Source organism: Colius striatus, unplaced genomic scaffold (genome assembly GCF_028858725.1).
Source record: "Colius striatus isolate bColStr4 unplaced genomic scaffold, bColStr4.1.hap1 scaffold_188, whole genome shotgun sequence".
NCBI lineage: Eukaryota > Metazoa > Chordata > Aves > Coliiformes > Coliidae > Colius > Colius striatus.
In genome coordinates, this window is record NW_026908478.1 from 1 (window position 1) to 15000 (window position 15000).

Below are 15000 nucleotides of genomic sequence, written 5' to 3' on the forward strand. Positions count from 1 at the left end.
GCCGCGTTCTTTCGGAGTGGTAGACCTGGCGACGATCTTGCCGCTATGTTGTTACCGGCGGGGTAGACCTGGCCGAACCCGAACCCCCCGCCCCCCCCTTCCCCCCCCCCCCCCTTCCCCCCCCACCCCTCCGCCGATTTGCCAGGGTAGGTAGACCTGGCGGTAGCCCCGCCGCTTTTGGGGTGTTTTTTTTTAGTTTTTTTAATTTTTTTTATTTTTTTTTTCCCCCCGCCGACGAGGGGGTAGACCTGGCAGCCCGGACGCCACGTTCTTTCGGAGGGGTAGACCTGGCGACGACCTTGCCGCTATGATTTCCGGCGGGGTAGACCTGGCCGCAACCTCACCCCCCTTCTCCCTCCCCCCGCGCCCCCCCCGCGCCCCCCCGCCGATTTGCCAGGGAGGGTGGACCTGGCGACAGCCCCGCCGCTATGTTTTTAATCATCACACACGCGCAAATTAAAACTCCTGGCCCTGGAAATGACTTCCGCCGATGTGTGTGTCCATTGAGCGTTGATTGCTCTTAGCGTAGCAACAAACTGTAATACATGAATTAAAACTGAATGAAGAGGATTCATCCCAATTCGATTCTTAACTCAAAGGTAGTTAGCTAGTGGGGTTTTTTGTTTTGGTTTTTTTTTTTTTTTTTTTTTTTTTTTTTACTCATAAACAAATGAACTTCATCAGCTAATTGTCTAGTGACAATGAATTAACTAAGTAACGAATTCATAGATAACCATTTAGCTTACCTCGTCGAGGATGCCGCCTGGCCGCAGAATCTTCCGAGCAAACAAAAACACGCGCATGCCGCTTGCACCCCGTTCCTCTTTTCTTATTGTTCCTTTGCAAACAGACGCCTGCTGCGGGCCCTGGGTCCGTTGCCCCTCTCCGCCGTCACCCCGACAACGGGTTCATTGTGACGCAGGCCGTCCCCCGCCGAAACCTTGCAAACCCAGGCCCGCTGCGAGCCTGGGGACCGTTGCCCCTCTCCGCCGTCACCCCGACAACGGGTTCATTGTGACACAGGTCGCCCCCGCCCAGACCTTGCAAACGGACGCCTGCTGCGGGCCCTGGGTCCGTTGCCCCTCTCCGCCGTCACACCGACAACGGGTTCATTGTGACGCAGGCCGCCCCTGACCAAACCTTGCAAACCCAGGCCTGCTGCGGGCCTGGGGACCGTTGCCCCTCTCCGCTGTCACCCCGACAACGGGTTCATTGTGACGCAGGCCGCCCCTGACCAAACCTTGAAAACCCAGGCCCGGTGCGGGCCCGGGGTTTTGTTCCCCTCTCCGCCGTCACCCCGACAACGGCTTCCTTGTGACGCAGGCCGTCCCCCGCCCAAACCTTGCAAACCCAGGCCTGCTGCGGGCCCTGGGTCCGTTGCCCCTCTCCGCCGTCACCCCGACAACAGGTTCATTGTGACGCAGGCCGCCCCCGACAAAACCTTGCAAACCCAGGCCTGCTGCGGGCCTGGGGTTTGTTGCCCCCCTCCTCCGTCACCCCGACACCGGCTTCCTTGGGCAGTACCTGATCGCAGTACCTGATTGGGTGCAGGACCCTCCCGACTTAGCCGAACGGCCCTGAGGACGAGGAGCTACTTCGCTGCTCCTTTCCAGGGAATGGGGTCGACTGGGAGCCGACACGAGCGCATCACACGGACACACGCAGGCATGGGGCGCATCGACGCAGCCGGTGACGCGGGCTGCAAGACAACAAGGCGGCGTTATCAACACAGTTGCAAACCTTTTCTTGTCCCTTCCTGGCTTTCGGACTCCTCACCCACTGCCGCCCTCCGCTGCAGGCCCACGGTCCGTTGTCCCTCTCCTCCGTCACCCCGACAACGGGTTCATTGTGACACAGGTCGCCCCCGCCCAGACCTTGCAAACGGACGCCTGCTGCGGGCCCTGGGTCCGTTGCCCCTCTCCGCCGTCACCCCGACAACGGGTTCATTGTGACGCAGGCCGCCCCTGACCAAACCTTGAAAACCCAGGCCCGGTGCGGGCCCGGGGTTTTGTTCCCCTCTCCGCCGTCACCCCGACAACGGCTTCCTTGTGACGCAGGCCGTCCCCCGCCCAAACCTTGCAAACCCAGGCCTGCTGCGGGCCCTGGGTCCGTTGCCCCTCTCCGCCGTCACCCCGACAACAGGTTCATTGTGACGCAGGCCGCCCCTGACCAAACCTTGAAAACCCAGGCCTGCTGCGGGCCCTGGGTCCGTTGCCCCTCTCCGCCGTCACCCCGACAACGGGTTCATTGTGACGCAGGCCGTCCCCCGCCGAAACCTTGGAAACCCAGGCCTGCTGCGGGCCCTGGGTCCGTTGCCCCTCTCTGTCGTCACCCCGACAACGACTTCCCTGTGACGCAGGCCGCCCCCTGACCAAACCTTGCAAACCCAGGCCTGCTGCGGGCCCGGGGTTTTGTTCCCCTCTCCGCCGTCACCCCGACAACGACTTCCCTGTGACGCAGGCCGCCCCTGACCAAACCTCGAAAACCCAGGCCTGCTGCGGGCCCTGGGTCCGTTGCCCCTCTCCGCCGTCACCCCGACAACGGGTTCATTGTGACGCAGGCCGCCCCCCGCCCAAACCTTGCAAACCCAGGCCTGCTATGGGCCCGGGGTCTTTTGCCCGTCTCCACCGTCACCCCGACAACGGGTTCATTGTGACGCAGGCCCGCCCCCGACAAAACCTTGCAAACCCAGGCCTGCTGCGGGCCTGGGGTTTGTTGCCCCCCTCCTCCGTCACCCCGACATCGGCTTCCTTGGGCAGTACCTGATCGCAGTACCTGATTGGGTGCAGGACCCTCCCGACTTAGCCGAACGGCCCTGAGGACGAGGAGCTACTTCGCTGCTCCTTTCCAGGGAATGGGGTCGACTGGGAGCTGACACGAGCGCATCACACGGACACACGCATGCATGGGGCGCATCGACGCGGCTGATGACACGGGCTGCAAGACAACAAGGTGGCGTTATCAACACAGTTGCAAACCTTTTCTTGTCCCTTCCTGGCTTTCGGACTCCTCACCCACTGCCGCCCTCCGCTGCAGGCCCACGGTCCGTTGCCCCTCTCCTCCGTCACCCCAACAACGGGTTCATTGTGACGCAGGCCGCCCCCACCCAAACCTTTCAAACCCAGGCCCGCTGCGGTCCTGGGGTTTGTTGCCCCTCTCCGCCGTCACCCCGACAACGGGTTCATTGTGACGCAGGCCGTCCCCCGCCGAAACCTTGCAAACCCAGGCCCGCTGCGAGCCTGGGGACCGTTGCCCCTCTCCGCTGTCACCCCGACAACGGGTTCATTGTGACACAGGTCGCCCCCGCCCAGACCTTGCAAACGGACGCCTGCTGCGGGCCCTGGGTCCGTTGCCCCTCTCCGCCGTCACCCCGACAACGGTTTCATTGTGACGCAGGCCGTCCCCCGCCCAAACCTTGCAAACCCAGGCCTGCTATGGGCCCGGGGTCTTTTGCCCGTCTCCACCGTCACCCCGACAACGGGTTCATTGTGACGCAGGCCCCCCCCCGACAAAACCTTGCAAACCCAGGCCTGCTGCGGGCCCTGGGTCCGTTGCCCCTCTCCGCCCTCACCCCGACAACGGGTTCATTGTGACGCAGGCCGCCCCTGACCAAACCTTGAAAACCCAGGCCTGCTGCGAGCCCTGGGTCCGTTGCCCCTCTCCGCCGTCACCCCGACAACGGGTTCATTGTGACGCAGGCCGTCCCCCGCCGAAACCTTGGAAACCCAGGCCTGCTGCGGGCCCTGGGTCCGTTGCCCCTCTCTGTCGTCACCCCGACAACGACTTCCCTGTGACGCAGGCCGCCCCCTGACCAAACCTTGCAAACCCAGGCCTGCTGCGGGCCCGGGGTTTTGTTCCCCTCTCCGCCGTCACCCCGACAACGACTTCCCTGTGACGCAGGCCGTCCCCCGCCAAAACCTTGAAAACTCAGGCCTGCTATGGGCCCGGGGTCTCTTGCCCCTCTCCACCGTCACCCCGACAACGGGTTCATTGCGACGCAGGCCGCCCCTGACCAAACCTCGAAAACCCAGGCCTGCTGCGGGCCCTGGGTCCGTTGCCCCTCTCCGCCGTCACCCCGACAACGGGTTCATTGTGACGCAGGCCGCCCCCCGCCCAAACCTTGCAAACCCAGGCCTGCTATGGGCCCGGGGTCTTTTGCCCGTCTCCACCGTCACCCCGACAACGGGTTCATTGTGACGCAGGCCCGCCCCCGACAAAACCTTGCAAACCCAGGCCTGCTGCGGGCCTGGGGTTTGTTGCCCCCCTCCTCCGTCACCCCGACATCGGCTTCCTTGGGCAGTACCTGATCGCAGTACCTGATTGGGTGCAGGACCCTCCCGACTTAGCCGAACGGCCCTGAGGACGAGGAGCTACTTCGCTGCTCCTTTCCAGGGAATGGGGTCGACTGGGAGCTGACACGAGCGCATCACACGGACACACGCATGCATGGGGCGCATCGACGCGGCTGATGACACGGGCTGCAAGACAACAAGGTGGCGTTATCAACACAGTTGCAAACCTTTTCTTGTCCCTTCCTGGCTTTCGGACTCCTCACCCACTGCCGCCCTCCGCTGCAGGCCCACGGTCCGTTGCCCCTCTCCTCCGTCACCCCAACAACGGGTTCATTGTGACGCAGGCCGCCCCCACCCAAACCTTTCAAACCCAGGCCCGCTGCGGTCCTGGGGTTTGTTGCCCCTCTCCGCCGTCACCCCGACAACGGGTTCATTGTGACGCAGGCCGTCCCCCGCCGAAACCTTGCAAACCCAGGCCCGCTGCGAGCCTGGGGACCGTTGCCCCTCTCCGCTGTCACCCCGACAACGGGTTCATTGTGACACAGGTCGCCCCCGCCCAGACCTTGCAAACGGACGCCTGCTGCGGGCCCTGGGTCCGTTGCCCCTCTCCGCCGTCACCCCGACAACGGTTTCATTGTGACGCAGGCCGTCCCCCGCCCAAACCTTGCAAACCCAGGCCTGCTATGGGCCCGGGGTCTTTTGCCCGTCTCCACCGTCACCCCGACAACGGGTTCATTGTGACGCAGGCCCCCCCCCGACAAAACCTTGCAAACCCAGGCCTGCTGCGGGCCCTGGGTCCGTTGCCCCTCTCCGCCCTCACCCCGACAACGGGTTCATTGTGACGCAGGCCGCCCCTGACCAAAGCTTGAAAACCCAGGCCTGCTGCGAGCCCTGGGTCCGTTGCCCCTCTCCGCCGTCACCCCGACAACGGGTTCATTGTGACGCAGGCCGTCCCCCGCCGAAACCTTGGAAACCCAGGCCTGCTGCGGGCCCTGGGTCCGTTGCCCCTCTCTGTCGTCACCCCGACAACGACTTCCCTGTGACGCAGGCCGCCCCCTGACCAAACCTTGCAAACCCAGGCCTGCTGCGGGCCCGGGGTTTTGTTCCCCTCTCCGCCGTCACCCCGACAACGACTTCCCTGTGACGCAGGCCGTCCCCCGCCAAAACCTTGAAAACTCAGGCCTGCTATGGGCCCGGGGTCTCTTGCCCCTCTCCACCGTCACCCCGACAACGGGTTCATTGCGACGCAGGCCGCCCCTGACCAAACCTCGAAAACCCAGGCCTGCTGCGGGCCCTGGGTCCGTTGCCCCTCTCCGCCGTCACCCCGACAACGGGTTCATTGTGACGCAGGCCGCCCCCCGCCCAAACCTTGCAAACCCAGGCCTGCTATGGGCCCGGGGTCTTTTGCCCGTCTCCACCGTCACCCCGACAACGGGTTCATTGTGACGCAGGCCCGCCCCCGACAAAACCTTGCAAACCCAGGCCTGCTGCGGGCCTGGGGTTTGTTGCCCCCCTCCTCCGTCACCCCGACATCGGCTTCCTTGGGCAGTACCTGATCGCAGTACCTGATTGGGTGCAGGACCCTCCCGACTTAGTCGAACGGCCCTGAGGACGAGGAGCTACTTCGCTGCTCCTTTCCAGGGAATGGGGTCGACTGGGAGCTGACACGAGCGCATCACACGGACACACGCATGCATGGGGCGCATCGACGCGGCTGATGACACGGGCTGCAAGACAACAAGGTGGCGTTATCAACACAGTTGCAAACCTTTTCTTGTCCCTTCCTGGCTTTCGGACTCCTCACCCACTGCCGCCCTCCGCTGCAGGCCCACGGTCCGTTGCCCCTCTCCTCCGTCACCCCAACAACGGGTTCATTGTGACGCAGGCCGCCCCCACCCAAACCTTTCAAACCCAGGCCCGCTGCGGTCCTGGGGTTTGTTGCCCCTCTCCGCCGTCACCCCGACAACGGGTTCATTGTGACGCAGGCCGTCCCCCGCCGAAACCTTGCAAACCCAGGCCCGCTGCGAGCCTGGGGACCGTTGCCCCTCTCCGCTGTCACCCCGACAACGGGTTCATTGTGACACAGGTCGCCCCCGCCCAGACCTTGCAAACGGACGCCTGCTGCGGGCCCTGGGTCCGTTGCCCCTCTCCGCCGTCACCCCGACAACGGTTTCATTGTGACGCAGGCCGTCCCCCGCCCAAACCTTGCAAACCCAGGCCTGCTATGGGCCCGGGGTCTTTTGCCCGTCTCCACCGTCACCCCGACAACGGGTTCATTGTGACGCAGGCCCGCCCCCGACAAAACCTTGCAAACCCAGGCCTGCTGCGGGCCTGGGGTTTGTTGCCCCCCTCCTCCGTCACCCCGACATCGGCTTCCTTGGGCAGTACCTGATCGCAGTACCTGATTGGGTGCAGGACCCTCCCGACTTAGCCGAACGGCCCTGAGGACGAGGAGCTACTTCGCTGCTCCTTTCCAGGGAATGGGGTCGACTGGGAGCTGACACGAGCGCATCACACGGACACACGCATGCATGGGGCGCATCGACGCGGCTGATGACACGGGCTGCAAGACAACAAGGTGGCGTTATCAACACAGTTGCAAACCTTTTCTTGTCCCTTCCTGGCTTTCGGACTCCTCACCCACTGCCGCCCTCCGCTGCAGGCCCACGGTCCGTTGCCCCTCTCCTCCGTCACCCCAACAATGGGTTCATTGTGACGCAGGCCGCCCCCACCCAAACCTTTCAAACCCAGGCCCGCTGCGGTCCTGGGGTTTGTTGCCCCTCTCCGCCGTCACCCCGACAACGGGTTCATTGTGACGCAGGCCGTCCCCCGCCGAAACCTTGCAAACCCCGGCCCGCTGCGAGCCTGGGGACCGTTGCCCCTCTCCGCTGTCACCCCGACAACGGGTTCATTGTGACACAGGTCGCCCCCGCCCAGACCTTGCAAACGGACGCCTGCTGCGGGCCCTGGGTCCGTTGCCCCTCTCCGCCGTCACCCCGACAACGGGTTCATTGTGACGCAGGCCGCCCCTGACCAAACCTTGAAAACCCAGGCCTGCTGCGGGCCTGGGGACCGTTGCCCCTCTCCGCTGTCACCCCGACAACGGGTTCATTGTGACGCAGGCCGCCCCTGACCAAACCTTGAAAACCCAGGCCCGGTGCGGGCCCGGGGTTTTGTTCCCCTCTCCGCCGTCACCCCGACAACGACTTCCCTGTGACGCAGGCCGTCCCCTGCCCAAACCTTGAAAACCCAGGCCTGCTATGGGCCCGGGGTCCGTTGCCCCTCTCCACCGTCACCCCGACAACGGGTTCATTGTCACGCAGGTCCCCCCCGACAAAACCTTGCAAACCCAGGCCTGCTGCGGGCCCGGGGTTTGTTGCCCCCCTCCTCCGTCACCCCGACACCGGCTTCCTTGGGCAGTACCTGATCGCAGTACCTGATTGGGTGCAGGACCCTCCCGACTTAGCCGAACGGCCCTGAGGACGAGGAGCTACTTCGCTGCTCTTTTCCAGGGAATGGGGTCGACTGGGAGCCGACACGAGCGCATCACACGGACACACGCAGGCATGGGGCGCATCGACGCGGCCGATGACGCGGGCTGCAAGACAACAAGGTGGCGTTATCAACACAGTTGCAAACCTTTTCTTGTCCCTTCCTGGCTTTCGGACTCCTCACCCACTGCCGCCCTCCGCTGCAGGCCCACGGTCCATTGCCCCTCTCCTCCGTCACCCCAACAACGGGTTCATTGTGATGCAGGCCGCCCCCGCCCAAACCTTGCAAGCCCAGGACTGCTGCGGGCCTGGGGTTTGTTGCCCCTCTCCTCCGTCACCCCGACAACGGGTTCATTGTGACGCAGGCCGTCCCCGCCCAAACCTTGCAAATGCAGGACTGCTGCAGGCCCGGGGTTTTTTTCCCCTCTCCGCCGTCACCCCGACAACGGGTTCATTGTGACGTAGGCCGCCCCCGCCCAAGTTTAGCAAACGCACGGCTGCTGCAGGCCGTGGGTCCGTTGTCCATCTCCGCCGTCACCCTGAAAACGGCTTCCTTGTGATGCAGGTCGCCCCCGACCAAACCTTGCAAACCCAGGCCCGCTGCAGGCCCGGGGTCCATTGCCCCTCTCTGCCGCCACCCCGACAACGGCTTCCTTGTGACCCAGGCTGCCGCCGCCCAAACCCTGCAAACCCAGGCCTGCTGCGGGCCCGGGATCCGTTTCCCCTCTCCGTCGTCACCCTGAAAACGGATTCATTGTGACGCAGGCCGTTCCCCGCCGAAACCCTGCAACCCGAGGGCCGCTGAGGGCCCGGCTTATGTTATCCCGTCTCCGCCGTCATGCCGACAACGCGTTCATTGTGATGCAGGCCGTCCCTCCACTCACGCTGCACCCCGTGACCTGCTGCGATCCTAGCTGCCGTTACCCTGTCTCCACCCTCATGCCCTCAACAGGTACATTGCGATGCAGGTTGCCCCCGCCCAAAGCCCGCACCCCGTGGCCCGCAGCGAGCCCGGCCGCCATTACCCCATCTCCACTGTCACCCTGGCAACAGGTCCATTGTGACACAGGTTTCCCCTATGAGCCCAGCCGCCGTTCTTTGTCTCCACCGCACCTCCCCCCATCCCCCCGACAACCCCACATACTATTCACTGTGATATAGGCTATTCCCCTCCCCGCCCCAGCCCTGCACCCTGTGGCTTGCTGCAAACCCGGCCGCCATTAATCCCTCTCCACCGTCACCCCGATAAAAGGTTCATTGTGACACATGCTGCCTATTGGAGCCTGGCTGCCCTTCCCTGTCTCCGCCGCGCCCACCCCCTCCCCAAACCCCACCGCCCCCCCACCCCGTGCCTCAACCCCCCCCCCCGCCCGCCAGCCTCCCTTCTCTGCCCCACCCCTCCTCGTCGGCCTCGCACACGGTTCACTGTGACACAGGAACACACACACCCCCCCACCCCCCCCCCCCGATTCCTGGACCGTGTGGCTTGCTTCCTTGCCCAGCCGCCCCTACGGGAAGTTGAAGCGGGGAGACTTTAGGACCCAGCGCCGTCTCTGTCTCCTCACTCCTGTCCCTGCCCACCGTTGCCGGCTTTGCCACTGCCGCGGGGAGACTTTAGGACCCAGCGGCGTCTCTGTCTCCTCACTCCTGTCCCTGCCCACCGTTGCCGGCTTTGCCACCGCCGCGGGGAGACTTTAGGACCCAGCGGCGTCTCTTCCTGTTTCCCAGCCGCGCGGCAGAAGGGAGTCCTGGCGCCGTGCAGTCTCGACCCCGGGCTCCCGGGGCACAAGCCCGTGCTCCTGCCCCGACTCCCGCGTTTCTTTCTCAGTCAGTCACTCGCCCTGCTGCAGTCCTGCCTGCCGCCCGCCCCCCCTTGTACTCCACCTGCTGCCACGAGTTGAAAAACAAACGAACGCTGAGCCGGGGGTGGGGGTGGGGGTGGGGGTGTGTGTGGGGGGGGAAGGGATAAAAGCCCAAAACCCCCAAAACTCTCTCAACTGACCTAAACAGAAATCTTTGTCAAAAGGGAAACCATCTCTTCTTCAGCCTACCTTTCCACCAGACTCCGGCTCGCCGACCGCCCTGTTGCCTTCCCTTGTGCCAGACCACCCCCCTCCTTTCCCCTGCCGCTGCTGGCGCCACAAATGAGCCCGTGACCCTTGGCTAGGCGGGAAATGCCGCCCACTCCTCCCTGAAGGAGGATCCAGCTACCTCTCTGCGCCTTCCCCCGCCCCCCCTCCTCGGGGGCGCCAGACAGACTGCTTGGAGAGGAGAAGCACCTGACCTCCTCAGGGCGGGAGAGAGAGGAAGGGGGGGGGGGGTGGGCGGGGGGGGTGGTGCTCGCGCGCTTATCTGTGTGTATGTCTGTTTGGGGGGGGAAGCATGTATGTCTGAGTTGGCACCTGCAGACACATTTACAGCTGGTCAACGTATTTTATTCCCGGGAAATGAAGAAATAAATTCAAGCCGGAAAATAAAATTCCAAAAAAAACAACGGTAAAAAGTTTGGGGGGGGGGGGAGGAGAAGGAGTAGGGGGAGGAGAAGGAAGAAAAGAAAAGGAAAAATAAACCCTCGAGGCGCGGACTTGGCAGTGGGGCACCCCATCCGGAAGCAGAGACTCCTAACTCTCGAAAAAGTTGGGGTACGGGGTGAAAAGGTGCGTGGAAAGGTTGGTTTTACGCACAACCAGCTACAGCGGGTGCCACCAGGTGTCCACGGCTGCGAAAGTGTCGCCAGGTCTACCCGGCTCCGCAGCGCCACCCGGTCTCCCGGGCTCCGGCATTGTAGCCAGGTCTACCTGGCTCCGCAACGCCACCCGGCCTCCCGGGCTCTGGCGGTGTTCGCCAGGCCTACCGTGCTCCGCAGCGCCACCCGGTCTCCCGGGCTCCGGCGGTGTTTGCCCGGTCTACCCGGCTCCGCAGAACCACCCGATCTCCCTTTCCCCGCTCCGGCGGTGTTTGCCAGGCCTACCCGGCTCCGCGGCGCCACCCGGCCTCTCCGGCTCTGGCGGTGTTTGCACGGTCTACCCGGCTCCGATGAACCACCCGGTCCCCCTTCCCCGCTCCGGCGGTGCCGCCGGGCGTACCCGGCTCCGCAGCGCCACCCGGCCTCCCGGGCTCCGGCGGTGTTAGCCCGGTCTACCCGGCTCCGCAGAACCACCCGGTCCCCCTTCCCTGCTCCGGCGGTGCCGCCAGGCCTTCCCGGCTCCGCAGCGCCACCCTGCCCCTCCGGCTCCGGCGGTGTTTGCCCGGTCTACCCTGCTCCGCAGAACCTCCCGGTCCCCATTCCCCGCTCCGGCGGTGCCGCCAGGCCTTCCCGGCTCCGCAGCGCCACCCTGCCCCTCCGGCTCCGGCGGTGTTTGCCCGGTCTACCCGGCTCCGCAGAACCTCCCGGTCCCCATTCCCCGCTCCGGCGGTGCCGCCAGGCCTACCCGGCTCCGCAGCGCCACCCGGCCTCTCCGGCTCTGGCGGTGTTGGCCCGGTCTACCCCGCTCCGCAGAACCACCTGGTCTCCCTTCACGGCTCCGGCGGTGCCGCCAGGCCTTCCCGGCTCCGCAGCGCCACCCTGCCCCTCCGGCTCCGGCGGTGTTTGCCCGGTCTACCCGGCTCCGCAGAACCTCCCGGTCCCCATTCCCCGCTCCGGCGGTGCCGCCAGGCCTTCCCGGCTCCGCAGCGCCACCCTGCCCCTCCGGCTCCGGCGGTGTTTGCCCGGTCTACCCGGCTCCGCAGAACCTCCCGGTCCCCATTCCCCGCTCCGGCGGTGCCGCCAGGCCTACCCGGCTCCGCAGCGCCACCCGGCCTCTCCGGCTCTGGCGGTGTTGGCCCGGTCTACCCCGCTCCGCAGAACCACCTGGTCTCCCCGGCTCCGGCGGTGCCGCCAGGCCTACCCGGCTCCGCAGCGCCACCCGGCCTCTCCGGCTCTGGCGGTGTTGGCCCGGTCTACCCCGCTCCGCAGAACCACCTGGTCTCCCTTCACGGCTCCGGCGGTGCCGCCAGGCCTTCCCGGCTCCGCAGCGCCACCCGGCCTCCCGGGCTCCGGTGGTGTTAGCCCGGTCTACCCGGCTCCGCAGAACCACCCGGTCCTCCTTCCCCGCTCCGGCGGTGCCGCCAGGCCCACTCGGCTCTGCAGCTCCACCCGGCCTCTCCGGCTCTGGCGGTGTTGGCCCGGTCTACCCCGCTCCGCAGAACCACCTGGTCTCCCCGGCTCCGGCGGTGCCGCCAGGCCTACCCGGCTCCGCAGCGCCACCGTCTCCCGAGCTCTGGCGGTGTTGGCCAGCTCTTCCCGTATGCGCAGCACCACCCATTTTCTCTTTTCCGGTTCGGCGGTACCACCAGGCCTCCCCTTCTCCGGAGCGCTACCACCCGTTCTCCCTTTACGGCTCCGGCGGTGTCGCCAGGCCTACCCGGCTCTGCAGCGCCACCCGGCCTCCTGGGCTCCGGCGGTGTTAGCCAGGTCTACCGGGTTCCGTAGCGCCACCCGGTCACCCGTTCCCGCTCCTGCGGTGTAGCCAGGTCTACCCGTCTCCGCAGCGCCACCCGGTCTTGCGGTCTCCGTCGCTGTTGGTCAGGTCTACCCGTCTCCGCAGCGCCACCCGGTCTCCCGCGTTGTTTGCCAGGTCTACCCTGCTCCGCAGCGCCACCCGGTTTCCTCCTCGCTCTGGCGGAGCCGCCGTGCCTTCCCGGCTCCGAGATGCCGCCGGGTCTATTTATTTGCTCCGCCAGGTCCACCCTGCTCTGCATCGTTTCGCGGTCTACCCGGCACTGGCATGACGAGCCTTACGGACCTTCGGGGTAGACCTGTGCTCCCTGCGGCTGCCTTGGTGTTTTCGAAGGGGTCGCTGTTTCGCGGTGCCTCCAGTTGCGTCATCGTAGAAAGCGGCAGCAGTACAGCGCCACCCCGGTAAAGTCCATAGTCGCTCTCTTGAAAGCGAAACCGGGCGTGGACTTAGTTTTACATACTATAGGGGCGAGCGGTGACTCGCGCTTGCAGCTCAGCTCGTGAGCGGCTGCAATGCCCGCGGCGCGGCCGGTGTTAAGTGGGGCGCTGGTCGGCCGTTGAGGTGGCTCTTGTCCCGGTGGTGGCTCAAATTGCCTGCTTGCTCGGCACGGTTGCTCTCTCGCGCTGGTATGCCAAACCCCCACCCCAGCACAGTCGAGAGACCCGGGGAAAGTTGGAGAACGGTCGCAACCGCTGTCCGTTGCATGCCTGGCACCGGTGTTGAGGGTTTGGCTTGAAGCCGAGTTCACCCCGGGCAGAGCTTGATGCTTGGTGGCGGTCGCCAGGCACTCGAACGCTGTGGGGGGGAGACTAGCCTGCCCAGTGGCTTTTCTCTCTCCCTTCTCCTCCGTTGGGTCCCTTGGGATGACCCCGCTGATTTTGGGCAAAAAGGTGAACCAGGACGAGAATTTGCCCCCCCCCGATGGTGTCCAGCCTCCCGTGGCTGCCGCCAGCTCCTTTGAGGGTCTGATCCAAGAGGGAATGGAATGTTGGCGGTGAGGTGGCGTCGCCTCATCCTTCTTTTCACCCCCACCCCCGGCCTTAAGCTGGGGACGCCTGCGAAGCGGGCAAGAGTAACACACACAGGGGCTGCCGCTCCCGGCGGTTGGCCAGTCCAATGCAGATGAACTCCGGGGGTTGAGAGTCTCGAGCCTGCTCCCGTGGCTTTTGCTGGCTCTCCCCCCCTAGAACGCGTTTTTCTTTCCGGCCTTAAGCTGGAGCCCTGTCCCCCCCTGCACGTCGGGGGGCAGAGCCGGTGCAGCTGCCCGCTGTCATTGGCGGTGAGCTTGAGTCGTGCAGGCGGCCGTAGAGTCTCGAGCCTGCTTCGGCTTTCTCTGGCCTCCCATGCCGCGAGAGCCCGATGACCAACGGGCGAGGTGTCAGCGGTGCCACCTTGCCTTCTTCCCGGGGGTTTGGCCATGCGTGGGCGGCCCGTGGTGTCTGGCTTGCTCTGGTCTCCCTGGTTGATGTTGGAGGGCTTGGTGTGAAAAAGGAGGTCTTGCACCGTCACGGTCGAGGGAGCGGCACCTCGTCCTTTTTTTTTTTCCTCCGGCCTTAAGCTTGGAGCCCCCCCCGTGCTTTTTTTAGAGGGGGAATCCCGAAAGCGTTTTTTGAGTGGTCCCAGTGGGCTGGCAGCTCAACGCGCAGGGGCCCTGGAGGGTGTCGAGACTCTCCAGAGGCTTGCACCTCGCGTGAGATACGGGTTTTTTGTGTCGGTCTATTTTTTTCCGTTTCCTTCCTCCGGGGTAAGTGGTTCCCCGTGGGGCCAGGTAAAAGCCCGGTGGTTGCCGGTGCTCTCGAACGCTTAAAAAGACCCTCGATGGCAGGAGTCAAGCCTTGCCGCGGCTTCTCCTCTGGCCTTGTCGACCCTCGCTTAAAGGGAACCGTTGTCTTGGGGGCGGGTGGATGGCGGCGCCTCCCGCTCCCCCCTTCCTACTGATCCAGACCTACAGGCAGCGCCCTCTGAGGCGTTCTCTGGGCATGTCGGAGAGTCTCCGCGGCGGGCCGGCTGGTGCCGGTGTTCAGGCTGCTGGAGCACCTCTTGCAGACATTGCCTTTGTTCTCGCTCGCACGCAGAGCCCCGCGTCTGCCGTCTTCACTCTCCCCGGGGGTGCTGGCGGTCAGGTGCGCGTTGTGGCTGTTGTTGTCCCAGGAACCGTGGCCGCGGGGGCCGTTGCTTTTCCTGTCTTTCCCTTCCCCACCTGATCGATGAGGCACTTCGGGTCGCGTCGGAGAGGGCCCCCGGCGGGCCGGCTTCTGCTGTGCTCCCCGTCACAAGGGAGTCACGGTCGGGGTCCGGTGTTCAGGCAGGGCGGTCTCCTTTCCAATTCGCTTCCCGTTTCATGCTGGAGGTGTTGTCTTGCAGTCCCCTGAGCCGTAGGGGGCCGCGGTGACGGGCGGGTAGCGTCGGCGGTCGGGGCGCGTGCCTCTCTGCGTCGCCCCATCCGAATCTGCCCCCCTCGTGCTTCGACGGGGTTCCTCGGGCTTTACCGACTCGGGCTGTGTGACGGCCGCGTGGCCCCGCGAGCCCTCAGGTGTCCTCAAACACGCGAGGTGTCGGTGCTGGCCTCGGTCCGTGTATCCCGTGGGTGCCGGCCACAAGCAGCGCTTGGGCGGTGGGGCGGCCGAGCCAACTTTGCAACTGGGGTAAGAAAGCGCGGGCGGCAGGGAGGCGTCTCCCACCGTCGCGGCTTGTTGGTTCCTTGTGGGCTTCTCGTGC